Genomic DNA, 10,781 nt, shown 5'->3' on the forward strand with positions numbered 1-10,781 from the left:
GATGGTTGTTTTGTTGTGTGTATTGGGTTGCTTTCTTTAAAAGTGTACAGATCAGTGGCGGAGTTAATGCTTGTTGGGGGGAGACAAACAAAGGGGAACACTATTTTTTATTTATTTATTTATTTTCTTTTGTATGAATTATTGCGTGTTGCAAACAGGCAATGAAGTCTGATAAAAGTCAAAAAGTCTCTCTCTCTCTCACACACACACACACAGCCAGCAAGACACACAGAGCCAGCCAGCTCAGCGATGACATCACAAACATCTCTCTCAGGTGACTCCTATGACATCACAGAGCACGTACATTCCGTTGCTTGCCGTCTGTCAACCACTCAGTCACTGCCAGCCAGACTGGCTGGCTGACTGGATGGTGGGGCTGCTTGCTGCTGCTGCGTACCTTAGCAAGCTTATTTGCTTGACCGGCCTTCCTCCTCCGCCCACATGCCCACCTATGTCCGATCTGCTGTTCACCTGGATCACAGCTCTGCCCCAACAAGGCAGAGCCTCCCAAGAATGGTACAAACTCACCCACGATCCCCTCCACGGAAAGCTATAGCAAAAGGCAAAAGCATTATACGTAATGAAGAGGAACCCGAGTCCAAGACGCATCCGACCAGCCATACATATTTGTGTGTATTAAAGATCACATTTTATTACATTTAGATTTTCTGTACTTTATTACATCTTTTTGTGATTTTTAAATGTATTGTTTCTTTTCCTTATATATGTATGTATGTATGTATGTGTGTGTGTGTCTGTGTGAAAGTGTATGTGTTTGTGTGTCTCTGTGTGAAAGTGAGTGTGTGTGTGTCTGTCTCTGTGTTTGTGTGTCTGTCTCTGTGTGAAAGTGAGTGTGTGTGCGTGTGTCTGTCTGTGAAAGTGTGTGTGTGTGTGTGGGTGTGACAGTGTGTATGAGTGTCTGTCTGTCATGTAACTCGCACATCTGTGAGGGCACCATTTTTGCAGAAAGAGATGTACACATTTTGGAGCAACATATGCTGCCATCCAGACATCGTCTTTTCCAGGGACGTCCCTGCATTTTTCAGCAGGATAACGCCAAACCACATTCTGCCCAGATTTCAAGCGCATGGTTGCATAGGCAGAGAGTGCGGGTGCTAGCATGGCCTGCCTGCAGTCCTGACCTGTCTCCGAATTGAGAATGTGTGGCGCACTATGAAGTGCAAATTAAGACAACGAAGGCCCTGTGCAGTTGCGCAGCTGAGGAAATGCATAATGGATGAATGGGGGGAAATCCCACTTGCTAAACTTAACCAAGTGGTGTCTTCAGTGCCCAAGTGCTTAATAAGTGTTATTAAAAGAAAAGGTGATGTTACATAGTGGTAAACAGTCGACTGTCCCAACTTTCTTGGTTTCTTTTCACTGCTAATGAGATGCTGTAGAGTGAGTTAGTTATATTGCTTTCAGGAGCTCTAATCGTATTGATGAGTTCATGCAGCATTTGTAATTGAATTTCAAAAAGAAATCCTTGCTGTCTGGCCTGTGTGTATGAGATGTACTCTGTCAATCTTTGGCTAACAACTGAAACATTGGTAGAACAGAAATGGCAACATAAAAAAGAAAAGTACATTTTAAAAGAGCACATTAAATAGGATGAATATACAGTTTTTTACAATCACTTTGTCACTAATTTCAGAACCTTGATGTCATTTTTCAAAACTCTAGACACAAAACTCAAAACGGTCATCACTTGTAACACAGGCTGTCCAATGTTCAAAACATTGCATTGTGCATTCATATCTTTAAAGAAACCTTGCACTTGCAGACTTGTTGGTTCAAATAATTCATTTATCATGAAATACCATAGTAACATTTATTTAGATCACCCACACAGAAGATACCGATAGTTTCACTGTGTAGTTGTTCGTACAATCATTAAATATTGTAGTACAAAATATGTGATACATGTTTCATTATGGTACTACACATAAATACATCACTGTAAAAGGACTAGTAGAGAGAATACTACAGACACAGTGGAATCATTGAACAAAATCTGAAATGTATTGATGCAATACAATCAAATCACACCATAGGTTTCTTTGAATCCATGCAACAATAATTAGCTACAAAAACGAACAAAACTACAGTAAAATGTCAACTGCAGTGTTCCTCACCTGGCTTAGTGTAAAAAGCAAAACAAAGGATTGATTACTGTACTTCTAAATTTCCATCAGCCCTGTGTTCAGGTTCAGGTTCTCACAACCATTTTTCACAAGAGGCATCTTGAAACTGAACATACCTGAACATACTCAGTCATCAGCTGCTTCACTCTGTCTGCATTTCTTTCAAAAGGCACACTATACTCTGTGCTACACATTGGTATGCAGTATACAGTCATTTGACAATTGAGAGTAGCCTAATGTTTAGTGCATGCTGAAGACTTGCCGCTTCTCAGTACGGAAATTTCTGATGATTGAGGCCACAGTTGATCCTGAGTTGATTCTGAGGTTTGATTGAATCATTGTAGCTGCCTCAGTCATGGTCATGCCATGATTTACAACATGCTCTACAACTATTTCTCGGATTTCACTGGACACTATTTGCTGTTGCTGCCGCTGTCTGGTCCGTGGCCTTGTCCTCTACCACGTTCCCCCAACACCTCTCAAATGAGGCCCATGGCTGCCTCTCTGGTGAGGCCTAAGCCCTCCTCTATGACGAGGCCCACGACCACCTCTCAGAAGGGGTGCATGTCCCCTTCCATTCCTTTGACCACCACGTCTTCCTCCTCCCACTGCTTGACCTCTATTGTGACCTGGATGACTTGCCGGCTCCATGTTATCACTGTGTTGCTGGGGTGGATAGCACTCATTTCACTCGATACTCGTACCACAATGTGAAATCAATCATCAATAACCAGTTGGCAGTATTGGAAAAGCAATTACAAGGGCCTGCATACATACAGTAATGTCAAATCTGATGTGGAAGAACAATCATCTTCAACCAGGTTGGAGCGTTAGTTTCAATGCCTTTAATACACGCAGCGTGGAGAGGAACAGTGACTCAAGTAGATCCCAAAGTCGCTCTGCCTTCATTTTAACAGTCAGAGCTTTTATACACAAAAATCAAAGAGCTGGTTATAATCAGAAAGTCATTACTATGTTATCTTAAAAGTTAGCTAAGCAGAATTTATATCATTATAGGACAGAGTTCATAGATCAACACATGGATTAGGGAGCAGGCACTTCAATCATACTGTTTGACATTGTCTCCAAGATTCTCATCGTAAATAACAAACAGAAATCAAACTACCTTCTGGCCTGACCTTCTAGCTTGACCTTATCTTTCTTAAGTATACAAGAGAGAAAAACAGGTATTAGAGAAAAAATTTCTAACTTTCCTTCCACACTGCAAACATGGTGTGGAAAAGTGCTACATGATGATGAATGATGATGAAATATTACATCCTTAGATAATGTAGTCCAACTGGTTCATGCTCCTCGTTTATTGATGTCAATGGATCTCATTATCCTGAAACTTTCATGATCGAAACATGGAATATTGTTTGTCAGTTTCCATAAAATTATGCATTAAGAGTAATGCAACAGTCACTTATCATTTTGAGCAGCTGTATCAATTGATAGTTAGATCTTTGTAATGAAATGAATAGACAGTGATCTCAGATGTAATGTGTGAATTGCATTTTGAAATGGTAATACTTTGATGTTAAGTTGTGTCATTTTAGTTCAATGAACAAATGATCTGAGGTTGATGTGTATTGTATCCAAGCAATTGTAAAAAAGTGTTAGAGTTTTGAAAAATGTGCATTTTGATCATCGGGTGTGAGTTTAGTGTCTAGAGTTTTGAAAAATGACATCAAGGTTCTGAAATGAGTGCCAAAGTGATTGTAAAAAAGTGTAATATCAGGGGACAGTGGCTATTAGTGATCTGGCCTTCCGTGGCCTCTGTATTAATGTAACAGGTCACATTGTATGTGTACACTGATACTTGATAGTATAATATAGTACAAGTAAAAAACATACATAGGTATCATAGAAGTATTTTGCAGAAATGATTATGGATAGTTATCAAAATGGAGAGGAAATGCTAAATCCAGTCTCCCCAGGCTGAGCTTCTATTGCTGCACCTGCTGGCCCCACTATATGGATAGAGCCACACCAAGTACAAGAGTCTCCCCATTGCTATTTATATCTCCCTATCCAGTCTTCTTGTAGTCAGGGTGGGGTGCCTATTCCCCTGCATGCTTTGAAACCTATAGCACCTGGGACGCACACTTGGGATCCGGTTCCTCTGCCCCTCACATACACATGAGGAATCCTAGGTGCTCAATACGTCATACTGTAAATAACGGGGACTATGATTGGCTCCCTGACATTACCCACACTGCGACTGATGCTACCCATTTCACTACCCAACAAAGACCCATAATATGCGTGTGTCTGTCTGTCTGTCTGTCTGTCTGTGTGTGAAAGTGTGTGTGTGTCTGTCTGTCTGTCTGTCATGTAACTTGCACATCTGTGAGGGCACCACTAATGCCGAAAGAGATGTACACATATTGTTTATTTTCCATATATATGTATGTATGTATGTATGCATGTCCAATTGCTTTGACAATACAAATGAATTGAATTGAGAGGGAGAGAGAGAGAGAGAGAGACAGACAGACAGACAGACAGAGAGACACACATACACACACACACACACACACACAGAGAGCCAGCCAGCCAGCCAGCCAGCTCAGCGATGACATGACGAGCCTCTCTCAGCTTACTGCTATGACAGCACAGAGCACGTACATTCCGTTTAACAAATCGTTAAACAAAAAAGGTTATAAACACATTGACTACAATACCGGTTAGTAAGACGAAGGTGAGTCTCTCGTTAGTATTATTAGTCAGACATTAAATAACTACGCAGGTTAGTATTTATGTCGGGTAACTTCTCGTTATATATATATCAGTCTCATTTACGTTTAGGTGCCGAGAAAGATCCTATTTGTTACCACAATTTCCCTTAACTGATTATTATTCAATGATTAAGGATAGGCAGGGCCACCAATAATCTAATGTCTATTAACTTGTGTCAATTTCAGACTAAACAGTTAAACAGGAATGAGAAGATATTTCTCGGGGTTGACAGATTTTATTTCTAAAATTATCAACAAAACAGTTTAATGCAACACACATTTATATTTAAGAAAACTAAATGATATTACACATTCTAGAGTTATGAATCACAGATTAACATTTCTAATTGATTTCTCAAATGTCATGAATCACAAACTCCAAACTGTTAAACTTATGTGAACTTCGTCGCAGAGAGGCCTCTCTGGCTTCGGGCTCAGATAACAGCACTCGGCACGAGGTCTGTGTGGTTTGGAACAAAGGCAGTCTGGTTCGGCTTTGTCCAAGAACTTCCACTCAGTCGATGCACCTGTAAGTTGGGGTTTCGGGAATGTAGAGTCTTTTCCAAACAGATTTTCCACTGGTTTGAATGCTCCAAGGTTGTGCACAAAATCTTCTTTGTAAGCAGGGTTCCACCGTAGTTACTTGAAGACAAAGTCTTTGAGGAAAGCAGGGCCCTGTTTATTCCAAGGGTCAAGTTTCTTAAGACTCAAATAGCTATTTAAGTGACTGACACTTTCGTATTCAGTCGACTTAGTCAATTGTCCAGCTGTAAAACTCCACTGATCAGGTGGGTCTGTAAAGTTATTTATTTAATAAAGTCCTTTAAAAGAATTCTTCGTACGGCTCAATCTCCTTCTCCCAGTTTAACTCTTCTGTTGCCGGCAAAGACTTGGTTGGTTTCTGATTCCGGTTCTGGCAACAGAGCTACAGGTTGAGCTGTGGCAGCGAGTTTCTGGTTCAGGTGAGAGAAAGAGAGAGAGAAAGACTGTCCGCTGTTCCTTAAAGTCTGTCAGATCAGTAGGTGATTGGTCCCTGAGTTCTTGAGATTGGATTTCGGTTTCAGCCCCCAGTGTCCTATTGGAGGGGGGCTTGATTTATGACTGATGTCAATCCATGCCATCTTTTGGAAATGCCGGTTGGCCCGGGTTCGTAGCTCTATGTCGGGATTTCGGCTCTCGTCCACTTCAAAGAGTTTTTATCACCTACAGGCCCCTTTCTCCAGACATCTCATAGCAGAATTCCAAACTATTTGGCCTCTTCTCGGTGCCATCCTCCCCAAAACTGTCACTTTGATGCAAACCAGTTCCAAGCTGATGAGCTAAGGAAATCTGATAACTTTGGGGGGGGGAGAGGTCTTCTTTAGATCCGTGCTTCAGCTCAGAGCCCAAATGCTCTTATCCAAATACACCCAACATAACGCTACATATGTATGTATGTATGTATATATGTGTAGAAGGAAAATTAGAAATTATTTTCTTACACCTGTTTTTCTCTCTTGTATACTTAAGAAAGATACGGTCAAACTAGAAGGTCAGCCCAGAAGATAGTTTGATTTCTGTTTGTTATTTACGATGAGAACCTTGGAGACAATGTCAAACTGTATGACCTACGAGCCTGTTCCCTAAAACCATGTGTTGACCTATGAACTCTGTTCTATAATGATATATGTTCTGCTTAGTTAGCCTTTAAGATAACATAGTAATGACTTTCTAGCATGTATGGATGTATGTATGTATGTATATATATATATATATATATATATATATATATATATGTATGTATGTATGTATGTCCAATTGCTTTGACAATACAAATGAATTGAATTGAGAGGAAGAGAGAGAGAGAGAGAGAGAGAGAGAGAGAGACAGACAGACAGACAGACAGCTCAGCGATGACATCACGAGCCTCTCTCAGCTGACTGCTATGACATCACAGAGCACGTACATTCCGTTGCTTGCCGTCTGTCAACCACTCAGTCACTGCTAGCCAGACTGGCTGGCTGGCTGGATGGGGGGGCTGCTTGCTGCTGCTGCGTACCTTAGCAAGCTTATTTGCTTGACCGGCCTTCCTACTCCTCTGCCCACATGCCCACCTATGCCCGATCTGCTGTTCACCTGGATCACAGCTCCGCCCCAACAAGGCAGATCTTCCCAAAAATGGTACAAACTGATCCACGTTCCCCTCCACGGAAAGCTTTAGCCCAAAATAAGGGACACATTCTGTAACAACATAATGGATGCCCACCCAACCTGTGACAAAACTTAGAAAAAAGAAAAACGGTCAGTCCTCCTGGGGGAGGGACACACAGCCACCCTGGCTGCCCAATATGTCAGCGCCTACCACAGCCTGAGGGACACAGTGACACACGAGCACCGGCTGTAAATATAATGTAAATACTCATTTGTAATGCATGTCATTGTATTTCAAAAAAGGAATCTGGAAATAGTAAACCAATTATCTTTATTTGTATGTATTTAAGATCACATTTTATTACATTTTCTTTTTCTGTACTTGATAACATCTTATTGTGATTCAAAATTCTATTATTTATTTTCCGTATGTATGTATGTATGTATGTATGTATGTATGTATGTATGTATGGAAGGAAAGTTAGAAATTCTTTTCTCACACCTGTTTTTCTCTCTTGTATACTTAAGAAAGATTAGGTCAAGCTAGAAGGTCAGGCCAGAAGGTAGTTTGAATTTTGTTTGTTATTCACGATGAGAACCTTGGAGACAATGTCAAACGGTATGATGGCAGCATCACTTACAATTTTGACAGCCGGAAGTCCCGCCCTCCCTACGTACCATAGACCGGAAGGCCCACCTCACCTTCCGGTTACCCCCACCTTTGAACCGGAACTTCTCTCTCCTTCCCATCACCCCCAGGGTTACCCTTTTACCCTCCCTTGTCAGCCATCTTGGATGATATCGGCCATATTGGATGTCAGCCATTTGTAAGGTCATAGGTCATCTGGTAAGATGGGAGCCATTTTGTTACCATTTGTAAGGTCATAGGTCATTTGGTAAGATGGTAGCCATTTTGCTAGGGTGACATCCATCATGGTGAGGGTCCGAGTGTACCTCACCCTGCTTGTGTGGAGGTGTAATGTTTTATAGCATAAACTGTGTTTTTAAGGTTATATTGTCTTATGATACTGTTTTAGTAAATTAAAAAATACAAGTTTTAAATACACACATATATATCGGACTTGGTCATGATAGGGATGGTGTTTCCAAAAGAACTCTGGAGAACTTTTTGAACAGCTGTAAAAGCAGGTACACCAGGACGTGGATCTTTATACAGCATTCTCTTGAGCATGTTGGGGAGGGCATCCACTGTTTTCACAATATCCTCAACCAGCAATGTCACATTAGGATTACCAGTGTCATACAAATCACCAAACTTGTGAGCTATTAGAGTGAGGATGGCATCTTCAAGCAGAGATTCCTCAAACATACGTATACATAAACCCACGGCAGCAGGAGTTTTCTTTCTCTGGAAAAAATATATATAATGTCTTATTGCAAAACAAATTTGTAAAACATCTTATAAGGCTTGTTATTTATAACCTTCTCAATTAATTGTATCACTTACTCATCTACACTTTCCAACAAGTCACTTAACCATCTCGAAGGTAGAGTGCATGTTTCTAAGCTATGCAAAAGAGATTTCACTTCTTTCTCAGTCTGTCTGGTGATGCATAGCCCACATAGGGCACGTGCAACACATAACACAACATTTAGAAAGTGGGTGACACTTATTTTGTTACATATAAGAGCGACACTACTCCAGACACTCCCTTGCTCGTGATCTAAAGTTAGACAGAGATGCTGTGCTTGGCTGGGGTCACCTACCAGACAGGCCTCACACTTTAACTAATTCACGGCCAATACAATGTTGTAACACTAGCGCAATAATGCCCTTTATGGTGTGTGTCATCACTAGTGTTACATGATCATCATAGTTTTTACAATTATATCTCGGAACTTCCCTGTCTGAATCAAAACTCTTGTGGGTTCTAGCAAGGCAAGAACAGAAGCATGCAATGTTCAATCTTGTTCGGGGTCTTAAAGAGTTGACAGAGGAATCCATATCACTGGTGTCTGGTACTCCACTATTCTAATGAAGAGAAAAGAAAATAACACTTAAAACTGTAATGTGTGTCGGTCAGTAAAGAAGTACACAACTATACACAGTTGTAGGACCTCTATATTTACCTCTCTTTCCATTGATGGTCCAACTCCATCATCAGTGTCTGAGGTTTTATCCTCCCTGCCATGTTCATGGTCCTTGTCATCATCTTCAGACTCATCACCAGTGTTGACACCTTCGTCTTCATCAGACATTGGGAGAGCATCCCTGGGGCTCGGAGGAGGAGCGCTGACACTATTCTTTTGATAAACATACAAAGAAGAAAACATGCATTTAAATTCACTTTGCATTGAAATTTATATATACACACATACGGCCTAACAGCATGTAAACACCGGCATACGTTTAAAATTAATAATAATATTCTAAACACGTTTTTAAAGTAAAATAAAGTGTTACCTCTTTTGGGTCCCTGTCTTCCGACCATCTTAATTTTGTGTTAGGTGCCCCCGCATCTTCATCAGCAGCGTGGTCGCTAGGGGGTGTCTTCTTAGCTGGTGTAGCCATAGTGCGCTATGGGGGTTTCCACCAGTTACCGCAGACCTGTTCTGTCCCGAACGGGTGACATGTTTTCTGTGTTTACCAGCATGCTCTTTATACTGTAAATGGTGGCCGGCGGCTCTACAGAGGAGGCGGGGTGTGGGTGGGGTTGGGGGCGTGTGTGGGGACACGTGGGTAAATGGGGGGCAGTGGCTCTACAGAGGAGGAGGAGTGTGGGCGGAGTTGGGTGCGTGTATGGGTGCCACGTGGGTACAGTCATTTGTACCCATTAGGCTCGTGTCCATAACAAATATGTGATAACAATTTATCTCTCCAAATGGTCACCTCACCCAGTGTGTACACGTTGTTTTGAACGTCAGACCATGACCATAGCACACATAGATACAGATGTCTGTTGGAGATCAACTTTATCGGAGTGAAATAGACACCCCAACATACCGCCCCAACTGAATTCTGTAATAAGAACAACATTTTTGGCGGTTTCCTGGTATGTTATGTGGAATACAATTTTGTGTGATTCTTAGAAAAATTATGAAATACCATTTTGCCCCCCCATAAATAAGCCGCTCCAAGCAGTTAATTTTACACATCCAATATAATATATGAAGGGACACACTCTTCATAATGGCATCTGACTGGGGTCCATTTGATGAGGAAGAGCTAGTAAATGCGTTATCATGTATTGATGGTAAGAATGTTTTTTATAGTAATAGAGTTGGGTTTAAAAGTGTTAGTATATCATGCATAGTTCATGGTTTGTATAATTTAAGGTGAGAGAGAACCGAGATATTACAGCACAGAATAACAGAGCCGAGACTGTCGGGCCGAGCACCCCGCAGGGGACCACGGAGAGTGGAACTCGCAACCCCCAACGCCTACGTCCCGAACAGCGCCTTCCAAACCGCAGGAGACACGTGTTCTGAAGGTGGGCCAAAGCAATGTGTTTAATGGCCAGTTTTTTTCAGATTTCATGGTATGCCATAGAACAAGTTGTTACATATTATAAATTAATTACATCTTCTAAAACATTATATTGTGTACATTTATGGGACCAATGTTTGTTTTTTGATTTGACAGTTGTTTAACCCACATAACTAAGCACTCCCCCACCCACCCCAAGTCACAGAGCAAACTTTGAATGGAGGTGTGTAACATTCACCGTTTTTACCAATGTTATTAATAATAATAATAATAATAATAATAATATTATATTTTGTATTTGTTCGAAATGTAGTGAAA

At 41.1% G+C, this 10,781-nt stretch overlaps 1 non-coding gene across 1 annotated transcript; it reads right to left on the reverse strand.

Moving 5' to 3' along the window:
* Positions 1–485: 485 nt before the first annotated feature.
* On the reverse strand, positions 486–600 carry LOC136739377 (U5 spliceosomal RNA). Its single transcript, XR_010812862.1, has one exon. It is a non-coding gene; the product is annotated as a U5 spliceosomal RNA (small nuclear RNA).
* Between the last annotated feature and the right edge of the window lie 10,181 nt (positions 601–10,781).

Source organism: Amia ocellicauda, unplaced genomic scaffold (genome assembly GCF_036373705.1).
Source record: "Amia ocellicauda isolate fAmiCal2 unplaced genomic scaffold, fAmiCal2.hap1 HAP1_SCAFFOLD_60, whole genome shotgun sequence".
In the NCBI taxonomy this organism is placed as follows: Eukaryota; Metazoa; Chordata; class Actinopteri; order Amiiformes; family Amiidae; genus Amia; species Amia ocellicauda.